We start from the raw sequence: 14333 nt of genomic DNA, 5'->3' as shown, positions 1-14333 counted from the left end.
CCAGGCAAGAGTACTGGAGTGGGTTGCCATGACCTCCTCCAGGGGATCTTCCTGACCCAGGGATAGAACCTGGGTCTCCTGCACCGCAGGCAGATTCTTTACCGTCTGAGCCCCCATGGAAGCCTGTGGGTGGTCATAAACCCTGATAACTGGCTATTACACACCTTCTTTACACAATCCCTCTGTCAGTGTAAACAAAAGCCTTCAAAGTGGACTTAACTAGAGACTTCACAAGCACCCACCATTTCATGAAACCAAAAACATGTTTGGTACTGTGTGGAAGTTTATTTGTGTAGAAAATCAGTTTCATACACAGAATTTACCTCTGAAGAAGCTAATAGCCCTGCAGGCATGCTCGGCCATTCAGTCGTGTCCCACTCTTGGCGACCCCATGGACTGCAGCACGCCAGGTTCCTCTGTCCATGGGATTATCCCAGCAAGAACACTGGAGCGGGTTACCATTTACTCCTCCAGGGGATCTTCCCAACCCAAGGATCAAACCCCCATCTCCTGGGGCTCCTGCACTGGCGGGTGGATTCTTTTCCACTGAGCCTCCCGGGAAGCCCTAAGGAGCTAACTACTTAGCTGGAAAAATAGGCAATCGATGACACTGAGGATGGTAAGTCACAGCAGAGCAGGCCTTGGACAGTCGGGAAGACAGCATCTGCAGATCTTTGACCTTCCCATATTTGGAAATATGGATCCTGTGTTCAGTGAGAACCACAGGTTTCCTGGGCGGATCCTTACTGACTTTTCATTTATATTTTCTCCTTAATCTGCTGCCATTTTAAGCAAAGAAACCGGGTTTGTTTCATTTTCTGAGAATACGGGAAACAATGACCAAAGAGCCACAAAGACGTTGCGACGACAGCGCCCGTGACAAGCTGAGCCACTCAGCGCTACAGTCACTGGGGACCAAGCCACAGCGCTGCAAGACTCAGTGGGGACTTCCCCGGCGGTCCAGTGGTCAAGCATCTGCCGTGCCACGCGGGGGACGTGGGTTCGATCCCTGGTGGGGGAACGAAGGTCCCACAAGCCGCAGAACAGCCAAGTCCACATTCTGCAACGAGTGACAGCCCCACACCACAACTAGAGTCTGTGTGTCGCAACAAAAGCTCCTGCATGAGACAGCAAGGGCCCAGTGCCGCCAAATAATAAATAAGAAACATTAAAAAAAAAAAAAAAGTAGTGACAGAAAGCCAGGGAGGCTTCAACCTGGGAAGAAAAAACCTAAACTCCTTTCCACAGTCTGTAAGCAACAGTGTGATCCAGGCTTCGTTGACTACCCTCCCGCCCCTCCCGGCGTCTCTCTGCTCGCCTTTCCCTGCCTCCCGGCCGTGGCACTTGCTGCTCCCCCCGCCCGCAGTGGCCTTCTCCCCAGACCCTGGCGTGGCTAGCTTCTTCTCCCATTTAGATCTCAGCTCACAAGGCATTTCCTCCAAGAGAGCCTGCTCTGCACGCCGGGGTAAAGGGCCACCCCTCCCTCTGCTCCGTTTCTTTGAGAGCGCTTGCTGTTATTGGCAGTTATTCACATGTTTGTTTCCAAGTAACTGTTGGTCTTCTGCCCCTGGAACACCAGCAGGAATCTTGTCTGCCCCGCTCCCAGGACCCCGGGTGCACACGTTAGGTGCTTAATAGTTATGGCCTGAATGAATGAGTTCAGTCTTAAAGGAAGGTCCGTAAAAGTTTGCAAAGAAGGAAACCAGGGACAGGTATTCTAGTTTAAGAGACTAGCAGGGCGAACGTGGCGAGCACTGAGGAATGAAACCGCTTGACACTGCGCACGAGAGGCCGAAGGCAGGCGGACAGAGGTCAAGGGGGTCCGCGGGCCTCGCGCAGGGGCGGGAGCTGAGCCCTGCCGGGAGCGGGGCGCGATCGCTGGGTTCTGACCGAAGGAGAAGGAGGCCTCCGGAAATGGGACTAACCCGCGGAGATAAGGACAATGGAAGCAGAGGGGACTTGCCGTCGGACTGGAGACCTTGGACTAGATGTGTCAGGAGCACTCTTAAAAAGCTGCGTCACTGTACGTCACTATATAGCAGGAGAAGCTAGAGCCAAGAAGATGAATTGGGAGCCGAACAAATCCCAGACAATGTGTCCTCAGGGTCTAAACCAAGACGCTTCATTCAGGAGGAGAAATAAGGAGCCGAGAGATTTTTTTTACCATGTTAATCTTTTTTTAACTGGAGTATCATAGTTGCCTTAAAATGTTTTGCTAGTTTCTGCTGTGCCTGTGTGTGCGCCCGGTCACCCCAGTCGTGTAGCCCCATGGACTGTAGCCCGCCTCAGCCTTGTTTCCACATGTCCTTTATGTCTGTATTTCTATTCCTGCCCTGCAAATAGGTTCATCTATACCATTTTTCTAGATCCCACATATATGCATCAATATATTCCAAGAGACATCTTAAAACCTAGACAGCAGAGACATCACTTTGCCAACAAAGGTGTATATAGTCAAAGCTATGGCTTTTCCAGTAATCATGTACAGATGTGACAGTTAGACCATAAAGAAGGCTGAGCACCAAATAATTGATGATTTTCAACTGTGGTGCTGAGAAGACTCTTGAGAGCCGCCTGGACCTCAAGAAGATCGAACCAGTCCATCCTAAAGGAAATCAACACTAAATATTCATTGGAAGGACTAGTGCTAAAGCTGAAACTCCAATACACTGGCTACCTGATGTGAAGAGCTGACTCATTGGAAAAGACCCTGATGCTGGGAAAGATTGAGGGCAGGAGGAGAAGTGGGCAACAGAGGATGAGATGGTTGGATGGCATCATCAACTCAGTGGACATGAGTTTGAGTAAACTCCGGGAGATGGTGATGCACAGGAAAGCCTGGCGTGCTGCAGTCCATGGGGTTGCAAACAGTCAGAGACTACTGAGCGACTGAACAACAACAACAAAGGATTTGGTGACAGACTGGCTGTTGGAATTTTAAAAAATGGTTGGATTCTGGTGAGACCTTCTTCCAGAGTGCAGACCGCTGACTGCTGGTTGCAACCTTCCATGGCAGAACGGGCTGGAGAGCTCTCTGGGGCCTCTTTTATAGGAGAGCTAATCCAATCCATGAGGGCTCCATTCTCGTGAATGAATTACCCCCAAAGGCCCCACCTCCAAATACCATCACACTGGGATTAGAGTTCAGTGTATGAATCCAGGGGAGGACACAAACTTTCCATCCATTGCTCCGACCTTCACCCTCCCTTTTCACACCAGGCTCCCTCCCGCCCTTGGAGCCTGGTTCTCCAGCCAGCTCTCCATTTCTGTGATCTACCTCACCTCCTTCTGATACATTCACTGTCCACTGAAGTTAACCTGCATTATTTCAATTATATTCCCAGGAGAATCCCATGGACAGAGGAGCCTGGTGGGCCACAGTCCACAGGGTCGCAAAGAGTTGGACATAACTTAGCGACCTAACCACCATTTCAATTACACGCAACCAGGAATCCTGACTGTTCTAGCACCTAATAAAGAGATCCACAAAATGAGACAAAAAACAAACAAAACTAAACCGAAGATATTTGACTGTTACCTGAAGAACTCGAAGCAGTGACAGTAAGCAGGTAAGCTTTCTTCCAAGGATATATGATTTGCAACTATGCTTTAAAAGGCTCCTGAACAGGTGTTCCTATATTCAGAATGAATGTTAACAAAAAGCAGCCCCTGAACTGGTAAACAGATGCCAGCGCATCCTGCTCCAATACTGCCTGTATTCCTATAGGTAAAACCAGAGCAATAATATCCCAGTCTTAATAGTTGTGAGCAACAGATACTGATAGACACACAAGAAATAGCTGAGATGTAACTCAGAGGTCGTAGGCGGGACTTCCCTGGTGGCCCAGTGGTTAAGAATCTGCCTGCCAACGCAGGGGACAATGATCAATCCACGGTCTGGCAAGATCCCACATGCGGGGGACAACTAAGCCTGCCCATCGTAACTACTGAGCTAGTGCTAGCTCCTAATTCAAGAGCGCACACTCTGCAGCAAGAGACGCCAGCCGCGCAAGGAGCCTGCAGCTAGAGGACAGCCCCCGGCTGCAAGCAGGGGGAACCCGCGCAAGCCGCGAAGACCCAGGGCAGCCAGAAGTCATAAATAGAATAAAAAATTTTTAAGTCATAGAAATCCCCCAGAGATTAAAAGCTGGGCCGTTATATAGCTGTTAGAAGACATGAATTGCTACCGAACATAGAAATTGAATCCCTTCTTTTTTGGCAGGTTGAGGGGACTTAATTGGTAAACATTCTTTCAGGACTTAAAAAACTTTAGATTATGTGAATCAAGGTGTGAGGCCATTTGCCACATCAAGTTACCAGATGATGATTTTCACAGCGACTCACGTTCCCAGGAGGGGCGGTGGCACAAATGCTGGCCTGCAGGTTCCCTGAAGGGGATTCTGCTTGTCAGGAAGAAGAGCTCCTGGAAAACCTGTTACATGTTGCACATAAAACATGGGTGTGACAGCTGCCTCTCGCAGTGGGGGGAAAGGAGAAATTCAGTGGACACGACAAAAAAGCAGGTGAAGGTGGAGGTCAGAGGTCAGAGCCCATTTCCGACCATTTCTCGTGACCTGGTCCCTCTCACACCGTGGGTCCTGTAACGGTTTTCTAACACCTCCTTGTTTGCAGTCTTATCCTCTATGGTCTCTTCTCATCACAGCACCAGAAAGATTCTTTTTAAACCTAAGGCAGGTCATTTGTCTTTTTTTACCTCTGTTGGGCTGCGTTGGGATCTTCACGGCTGCATGGGCGCGTTCCCTAGGTGCAGAGAGCGGGGACTCCTCTCTAGTTGCGGAGCGCCGGCTTCTCCTGTGGCTGAGCACCGGCTCTAGAGAGCGCAGGCTCAGCAGCTCTGGGGCACGGGCTTAGTCGCCCCGAGGCATATGGGACCTTCCCGGACCAGGGATGGAACTGGTGTCCTCTGCGTTGGCAGGCAGATTCTTTACCACTGGACCACCAGGGAAGTCCACATTTATTTATTATTGTCTGTCTCCCCTTCTTGAATACAGTAAGCCCCCCCACTCACAAGTATTTTGCATATTTTTTCCACTAGTATATCCTCATAGCCTAGAAGAGTATTTAATGTAGAGCAGTGGATGCTCTTAGGTGGCTCAGTGGTAGAGAATCTGCTTGCCAGTGCAGGAGATGAGGCTTCCACCCCGGGGTCGGGAAGATCCCCTGGAGGAGGAAATGGCAGCCCACTGCAGTATCCTTGCCTGGAGAAGCCCGTGGACAGAGGAGCCTGGAGGGCTAAAACCCATGGGGTCACACAGAGCTGTGACACAGATTAACAACTAAGCAGGAGCACAAGAGATGCTCAGTAAATGAATAAATGTCTCAAGGGAGAAACACAGCTGGGCAGAAAGTAGAGAAAGTCTTCCTGAGTTTCTGAAACTCTAAGCCTTTGGCAATAGAAAGGGTAGGGTGTAACAAAACGTTTGGAAAAGACTTGAAAGGGAGAAGGCGATCTCCCGCCCATGTACTAGGAAAATATTTGAGGGGACTGAAAGAGTGGTGAGAGCGAAGAGTCTGGTCAGCTCTGGAGAGTGAAGTCTGTGTCCTGGCTTTTACGGGCCCCTGAGCGGGATGGCTGGGTGCTGCATCCATGCAGAAAGGACCACAAACGGGCTCGCAGCGAGTCGGCCGCTCGAGAGCCAGCAGAGAGAAGCACAGGCCCAAAGATGGCCACGTGGACAGGAAGGGACCCGGTCTCAGTGACCACCTGCGTGCCCAGACGTCCCCTCCCCACACTTGACAACAGGGAGCCAAGCCCCCCACCCCTAACCTCCATACAACCCTAAGAAAGTGACGAGGTCCCAGAAGACATTAAATTTTCCCAGCACCCCACTGGGATAAAGGATAATCATAACTAACTTGAGTTATGTCAAAATAAAACCCTATTTCTACATGCCAAAGCTCCAGACTGCCTCGTTTTACTTCACGTCAAAGCAAGCACTAATATTTTAAGGCATGGAGTGAATGTTAAAGACAATGGGATCACGTGACGGGCAGAGACCAACCCTGTCCCCAGGAGTCTGGGGCAGGCACTCGGCGTCGTCCTCTGATGACCTCGTGTGCACCTCTGCAGGGAAGTCAGCCACGCGTCAGGCGCTGCACGCAGCTGAGGAATTACCATGGCAACCAGAGGCCCCCACCTGAGCTCTATCCCAGGCTGCTTTCTCGGGAGTGAGCTGCAGACAGCCTCAGAAAATGCAAGATGGAGAATTCATATTCTCTCTCTTTCTCTCCGCCTCCCGTCTCATGCTTTGATTCTGGAGTTCTAAAAGTGGCCCATCCCTTCTCCTCCTAAACTATTCTAAGTGCCTTTTATTTCTCTCTCTGACGTGCCGTCTGATTCACGGATGCTTGTGAGGTGAGGGGTTGGGATAGAATTAGCGCAGAGCAGTTTCCTTGGGGGTGGCCGCCCATGTCACACGTTGGCAAGGCTGGCAGAGTGACGGGGTGTCTCTGAAGGGGGCGCCTGGGGCGAGCACATCTCACTCTGTTGAAGGGGATCCATGACCCTGTCACTCTGCTGTCTGGAGGGGACCATAACCAAGAGAGAAGTTGTCATGTCAGGCAGCTTTCTGGACTTGGAGTTGTGCTAATGAATAAATGATGACTTGCTGACCAGATCTGGGTGGCTTCCTTTCTCTCTGATCTATCATTTAGAGTAGAAGACAGTAAACACTAAAGCGTGTGGAATATGGTTCAGGTGATGGGTTCTTCGGTTGCTATGGTGATAGCTAACGGTGATAACTCAGCTGTGAGTCAATGTCCCTTCTAAAAACAGTCCTACCACTTCGTCAGTCTAAGCATCAGCTACAGAGCATGTCTAAAGTGTTTATTCCTAGGACTGTTTATTCCCCAGAATCTGATTCAGGAAAGATGGATATCGGGCCCAGGGATTTGCATTTTTAAAAAGCACCCTCTCCCCAAACAGGTTTTCTTTCCTGTGGTCTTCGCGGCACTCTGTGAGAGGCACAGTACTTCCAAAGCTGCCCCTTTGAGTAGGGTTAGCCTCCATCAGTACAGGTGACATGCCGGTGAGTGCCAGCTGATCTGAGGGTAGAAGAGATGCCTGCAACAGTCATTGATGTGAGTCACTAACTCGTGCCCAGCTCTTTGTGACTTCGTGGACTGTAGCCTGACAGTCTCCTCTGTCCATGGGATTCTCCAGGCAAGAACACTGGAGTGGGTTGCCATTTCCTTCTCCAGGGGAGCTTCCCCACCCAGGGATTGAACCCGGGCCTCCTGCTTGGCAGGCAGATTCTTTACCCCTGAGCCACCAGGGAAGCCTGTGGCTGCAGTAGGGTCTGCTATTTAAGGATGTGCCCTTGGATTAGTTGCAGAACCTCAGTTTCCTCATGTATATTTTCTTTATGCAGGGATGGTTAGAATACTTAAGGACAAATAACTAATACCAAAGCACTAACCCCTGAATATCAAACATATGCACAAGCAGGCAAAAAAAAAAAAAGTTAATTCTAGTCTGGTTCATGTGAAAATAGACACTATTTTTTCAGAAACCTTGCAATAATGATTTTTGGGCAAAGACATGCATTCTCATTTGAAAGTTCAATCTCCTAACTTGATGTTGAGATTGCATAAGAAATGGGTTTTTATATCTCCAAGTCTCCAGGGCAGCTGTAATAAGAAGTAATATAGATTTTATGAAAACTTTTGCTACTTTGCCTTAAGGGGATACGCCTATACATTTTTCTGTGGAAGATGTAAAATCTTTACATGTATGGTTATATTGGGCTACAGAGAAATGGATGGAATTGAATTAATTATTGGAACGGAATTAAATCTGTGGCTAATTATCCCTTGAAAGAGAATAACCTTATGGGCCAGTTATAACTTATAGATAAAATTAAAGATTTCAAACAGCAAAAAAAAAAAAAAAGAATCGTGGAATTTTAATGGTACTGATGAAGCTATTTGCCGGGCAGGAATAGAGATGCAGGTGTAGCAAACAGACAGGTGGACACGGCGGGGGTAAGGGCGGGGTTGGGTGCACGAGCATAGACGTACACGCATTTCCATGTGTGAAATTAATAGCTAATGTGGAGTTGTATATAGCGCCGAGAGCTCAGCTTGGGGCTCTGTGATGACCCAGAGGGATGGGATGGGCGGGAAGAAGGCTCGAAAGTGAGGGGATATGTCTACACTCACGGCTGATACGCGCTGCTGCCCAGCAGAGACCAAGACGCACTGTAAGCGATTGTCATCCCAAAATTAATTTAAAACTCATGAAACTTGCAGTTGAAAACATCTAAGAGAGCATCTGTTCCTGCTGTATACATCCACAGATGTTCAGAACCACCCGCCTTACATTTACCAGCGCTTTACTATGCCAGTTATAATGAAACAGGTTCACTAGGGTTCAAATGTCTTTGTCATTCAGATTTTATTTGTTGGTCATTTCTTTGCTTTTTGGGATTTGGACTTGACTTTTATTTTTCAAACTCCATTTTGGTTTTTTTTTTTCCTTTTGTTTTGCCTTAGAGAATGGAGTGAAATGAAGAAAGTTGTTTGAAACAATAGAAAAACAAGCTTATAACAAAACTCTGGCCAAAAAAAAAAAATATATATATATATAAATATATATATATATATTTTTTTAAGGGATAAGAAGGCTGTCTTGGGCTTCCCTTGTGGCTCGGCTGGTAAAGAATCTGCCTGCAATGTGGGAGAACTGGCCTCGACCCCTGGGTTGGGAAGATCCCCTGGAAGGGAACAGCTACCCACTCCAGTACTCTTGCCTGGAGAATCTCATGGACAGAGGAGCCTGGCAGACTACAGTCCGTGGGATTGCAAAGGGTTGGACATGATTGAGCAATTAAGCTTACAAGCCTGTCTTAGTCATCTTGTTCTGCTGTAATAAAATACCATACACTGGGTGACATAAAGAACAGACATTTATTTCTCATAGTTCTTGAGGTTCAGAAGACCTTCCTTCTGATGGGTTAAACAGTGTCCTCCAAATATTTATGTCCATCCAGAACCTCAGAAATTTGGAAATAGAGTCTTTACAGGTGAAATAAGTTAAGATAAGGTCATATTGTATTAGTGTAGGCCCTAAATCCAATAATAGATGTCCTTGTAAGAGGAGAGAGCACATATAGACACCCAGGGAAGGAGGCTGTGTGATGATAAAGGAAAGACTAGGATGATGCAGGCACAAGCCAAGGAATGCCAAGAACAGCTAACAACCCAGGAAGAGGCCATCAGAGAGAGCATTGTCCTGCTGAGAACTTGATTTTGGATTTCTCACTTCCAGCACTGTGGGATTCCCCAAATAAAATCATATTAAGGTGAGACAATATTTTTCTGCATCTTGCACATGATACCATAGGCCATCAGAATCTTAGATCACTGTGAAAGGAGAAGAAAGAGAAGGAAAGCAATCAGGCCCACACTGGCTCAAGAGCAGGCACTGAGCTAGATACCTGGATGTAAATAATCTTATTGAAGACCCAGATCTAAACCCTGTGAGGCAGCTTATCAGATACTATGCTTTCAAGAATCTGACAAATAATAAACACATGGAAAGATGCTCAACGTCACTCATTATGAGAGAAATGCAAATAAAAACCACAAGGAGGTATCATCTCACACCGGTCAGAATGGCCATCATCAAAAAGTCTACAAACAATAAATGCTGGAGAGGGTGTGGAGAATAGGGAACCCTCTTAGACTATTGGTGGGAATGCAAACTGGTACAGCCACTATGGAGAATAGTGTGGAGACTCCTTAAAAGTCTGGGAATAGAACTGCCATGCAACCCAGCACTCCCACTGCTGGGCATAGAAAAGGGAAGTCGCTCAGTTGTGTCTGACTCTTTGCAACCCCATGGGCCATGGCCTACCAGACTCCTCTGTCCATGGGGATTCTCCAGGCAAGAATACTGGAGTGGGTTGCCATTTCCCCCCACCAAGGGGATCTTCCCACCAAGGGGATCAAACCCGGGTCTCCTGCGTTGCAGACAGATGCTTTACCATCTGAGCCTCCAGGGAAGCCACTGCTGGGCATACACCCCAAGGAAACCAGAATCGAAAGAGACACATGTACCTCAACAGTCATTGCAGCACTGTTTACAATAGCTAGGACTTGGAAGCAACCTAGATGCCCACTGGCAGATGAATGGATACAGAAATTACGGTACATATACACATGGAATATTATTCAGCTATAAAAAGGAGCATATCTGATTCAGTTCTAAGAGGTGGATGAAACTGGAGCCTATTATACAGAGTGAAGTCGGAGAAGAGAAGATTTTGGACTGAGTGGGAGAAGGCGAGGGTGGGATGATTTGAGAGACTAGCACTGAAGCATGCAGATTACCACATGTAGATCAGGTGACCAGTGCAAGCTTGATGCACCAAGCAGGCCACCCAAAGCCAGAGCTCTGGGACAACCCAGAGGGATGGGGCAGGAGGGGCGGGGCAGAGGGGTTCAGGAGGGATGGGGCGGGAGGGGCGGGGCAGAGGGGTTCAGGAGGGATGGGGCGGGGAGGGGCGGGGCAGAGGGGTTCAGGAGGGGAGGGGCGGGGCAGAGGGGTTCAGGAGGGATGGGGCGGGAGGGGCGGGGCAGAGGGGTTCAGGAGGGATGGGGCGGGAGGGGCGGGGCAGAGGGGTTCAGGAGGGATGGGGCGGGAGGGGCGGGGCAGAGGGGTTCAGGAGGGATGGGGCGGGAGGGGAGGGGCAGAGGGGTTCAGGAGGGATGGGGCGGGGAGGGGCGGGGCAGAGGGGTTCAGGAGGGATGGGGCGGGAGGGGCGGGGCAGAGGGGTTCAGGAGGGATGGGGCGGGAGGGGCGGGGCAGAGGGGTTCAGGAGGGATGGGGCGGGAGGGGCGGGGCAGAGGGGTTCAGGAGGGATGGGGCGGGAGGGGCGGGGCAGAGGGGTTCAGGAGGGATGGGGCGGGAGGGGCGGGGCAGAGGGGTTCAGGAGGGATGGGGCGGGAGGGGCGGGGCAGAGGGGTTCAGCAGGGATGGGGCGGGGAGGGGCGGGGCAGAGGGGTTCAGGAGGGATGGGGCGGGAGGGGCGGGGCAGAGGGGTTCAGCAGGGATGGGGCGGGGAGGGGCGGGGCAGAGGGGTTCAGGAGGGATGGGGCGGGAGGGGCGGGGCAGAGGGGTTCAGGAGGGATGGGGCTGGAGGGGCGGGGCAGAGGGGTTCAGGAGGGATGGGGCGGGGAGGGGCGGGGCAGAGCGGTTCAGGAGGGATGGGGCGGGAGGGGCGGGGCAGAGGGGCTCAGGAGGGATGGGGGGGGCAGAGGCGTTCAGGAGGGATGGGGCAGGAGGGGCGGGGCAGAGGGGTTCAGGATGCGGAGACCCATGTACACCTGGATTCATGCTGGTGGATGGCAAAGACCATCACAGTGTTGTAAAGTAATTATCTTCCAATTAAGATAATTGTTTTTAAAAACAGTCTGACAAATTTAATAGATAAAAAGGCAGTGAGAACACAGATACATTGAATAATAAAATAAGATAAATGTTTAATAGAAAAAGTGATTTGTATAGCAGAGAAAGAGAAAAAATCTGATTATCTTTTATCTAGAGAACAGATATTTTTCTGTTCATGGAACATATACCACCTATAAGGTAAGTCTCCCTGAAAATTTATATGCCACAAATCACAAGAACTGTGAACAAAGAAACTGATCATCGCATAGGTATATCTGGACAAGCATTAACAACAATAGGAACAAATGACTCTTTTAAGAGATAGAGATGCAAAGTGAGATTCAAATTTGGGGGGTGGGGGGTGTGTGTGGCCAAAAAGTTCACTCGGGTTTTTCCATTTCAGCTTCGGGAAATCCCAAGTGAGCTTGTTGGCCAAACCAATACTACTAATATGTTGCCATGTAAGATTAAAGGATTTTGAATTATGCATGGGAAGGGTGGAAATATTAAATTTAAAATAGACTTAACTTGAGTATGTCTCAATGTTAAGAATAACGACTAAAGACCCAGAAAGAGATTCTGAGACTTCCAGACCAGCAGAGAGAAGCTAAAGGGAATATTCTCTGACTCTCGTCAAGGGCAAGCCTAACTCTTCTTTACCTTTTCAGTTCACACCACCACTGGAGAGAGCCAGCCAGCAAATTTGCTGCTCCGGGTCCCTCTTGCTGAAGCAGTGGGGGGTGGGGGCAAGGTCATGCTGTTTAAATAGTGGCTTTGGATACAGAACAGACATACTTCTTTCGTGTGGCTGACAGATGCCACTAATGTGAGGCCCCATGACTGCAAAGATTGTCTCTGTATTGAAAGCAAACAGAAAATTCTGATTTCCCAAATGGCACCTACAGCATAACTCACAGGATGAGATTAACTTGCAATAAGAAAAAAAGAGAATATGATGTCCTCCACTATATACACCTACACACACACGCACGCACACACATGAATGCACAGAGGAACCACCCCACACCACCCCAAAGGTATAATCTGTGTGGCACCACGTGGGCAGAAGTGGATGTGTGAGCGAAGCCGGCCCAGAAAGTGTCTCCAAACACTGAGTCACCCTCCCACTGCCTTCCAAAAACACTGCGCTGCGTTTACAGCTTTGAAACTGTAATTAACACTTTTACTCAAGGGAGAGTAGGTCCTGAGCATTTCAGCAGGACGTGCTAGGAACAGGTTCCGGCCTCAGTGAGCCGCGGTTTACCCGAAGGATAGACTGAGTGCAGACACCGCTTCGGTCTTCCTGGGACGCTGGACGCCAGCGTGGTGCGGGCTGGTCCTTTGACTCCTGCTGTCCGTGTTGTCACACCCCTCCATCGGATTTGAAGATTAAACCCCACGGAGGATAGCTCTAAGCAACACCGTGGCGAAACCCCAAAAGTCTCTGCAAATGCCTAGGCTCTAATGCTTTCTGGCTTTCTGCTCTAACTTCACCAGCTTCTCACGGCTTTGGGATTTAGAAGAGCAGTGTCCCGCTGAGTGGGCTGCGCTGAGTTATCCAGGCTTGCACTGCTCGCCGAATGGGCGATGAGTTGCTGGGGCAAGGAATAGCAAGCAGATGGAGAAGATGGTGGGCTAGTGTCACAAAGAAACATCTTCCCCAGGTTGGGATGCTAGCTTCTGTTCTAGAGCAAAGACGGCGAGGTGAGGAGGTAACTAAAACGGATGAAAGCTATTGCAAATACTTCCTGGTTCTGGCTGGACTCCAGAGGGGATGTGTTAGTTACTTCTTTTCTGCAGCTCTCCACAGCCATTCAAACACCCTGGTCAGGATTTTCTAGTGAGCTAAACAAAGGTATTTTAGCTTAACTCTCAGCACGGGAGGCAGCGTTTCCAGAGTTGGGCCATTGGAAGTACCTTAAGCTATAGGCAAGATCCTTTTAGTGATGAACTTGTAGAAAAGCAACAGAATACAAAGGTTGAAGTGAAAGAAACATCCAATGTGGAGTCAGATTCGCTCTTCACTGTTACGGCTGCTTTCAGCACGTGAGCTGAGGGATGCCATGGAGCTCTTCTTGGCCCCAGATAGCTCGTGTAAGTCTGCCGTGATGCCTGAAATCCCATGGGAAACCACGGTATTTTCCTTAGAAGGGAGAAATACACAGACGTGTCCACATTAGACAGCAACATCAGTTCAGTTCAGTTCAGTCACTCGGTCATGTCCGACTCTTTGTGATCCCATGGATCGCAGCACGACAGGCTTCCCTGTCCATTGCCAACTCCTGGAGCTTGCTCAAACTCATGTCCATTGAGTCGGTGATGCCATCCAACCATCTCATCCTCTGTCGTCCCCTTTCTCCTCCTGCCCCCAATCCCTCTCAGCATCAGGGTCTTTTCAAATGAGTCAGCTCTTCCCATCAGGTGGCCAAAGTGCTAGAGTTTCAACTTCAACATCAGTCCTTCCAATGAACACCCAGGGCTGATTTCCTTTAGGATGGACTGGTTGGATCTCCTTGCAGTCCAAGGGACTCTCAAGAGTCTTCTCTAACACCACAGTTCAAAAGCATCAATTCTTCGGCACTCAGCTTTCTTTATGGTCCAGCTCTCACATCCATACATGACCACTGGAAAAACCATAGCCTTGACTAGACAGAGCTTTGTTGGCAACATAGAACTGGGCAAATTTGGGTGAAGGGACATAAAGGTCCAGAACAGGAGATGCTGCTGAGCAGGACAGGACAGAACCCTGAGCCCTGAGAATGGGGGAAGGAGGCTGGGCGAGCCAGAGGGCGAGGTGGGGAGGGCAAGGTGTTAAACAAGGAAGACTTCACTCTCTTGGTCCTTCTACGCAGAACTAGAAATCGAAGGACAGTGTAACCACAGCAGCTGCTGGGGAGAATGCAGGCTCAGTTACAGACCT

General features: G+C 49.4%; 1 non-coding gene across 1 annotated transcript; it reads right to left on the bottom strand.

Annotated features, from left to right (window-relative positions):
• Positions 1–7227: 7227 nt before the first annotated feature.
• TRNAG-GCC (transfer RNA glycine (anticodon GCC)) lies at positions 7228–7298 on the bottom strand. The gene has a single exon. It is a non-coding gene; the product is annotated as a tRNA-Gly (tRNA).
• Between the last annotated feature and the right edge of the window lie 7035 nt (positions 7299–14333).

Source organism: Odocoileus virginianus, chromosome 6 (assembly GCF_023699985.2).
Source record: "Odocoileus virginianus isolate 20LAN1187 ecotype Illinois chromosome 6, Ovbor_1.2, whole genome shotgun sequence".
In the NCBI taxonomy this organism is placed as follows: domain Eukaryota; kingdom Metazoa; phylum Chordata; class Mammalia; order Artiodactyla; family Cervidae; genus Odocoileus; species Odocoileus virginianus.
Note: the sequence above shows the minus strand (reverse complement) of the source record. Positions and strands in the feature narration are given on the sequence as shown.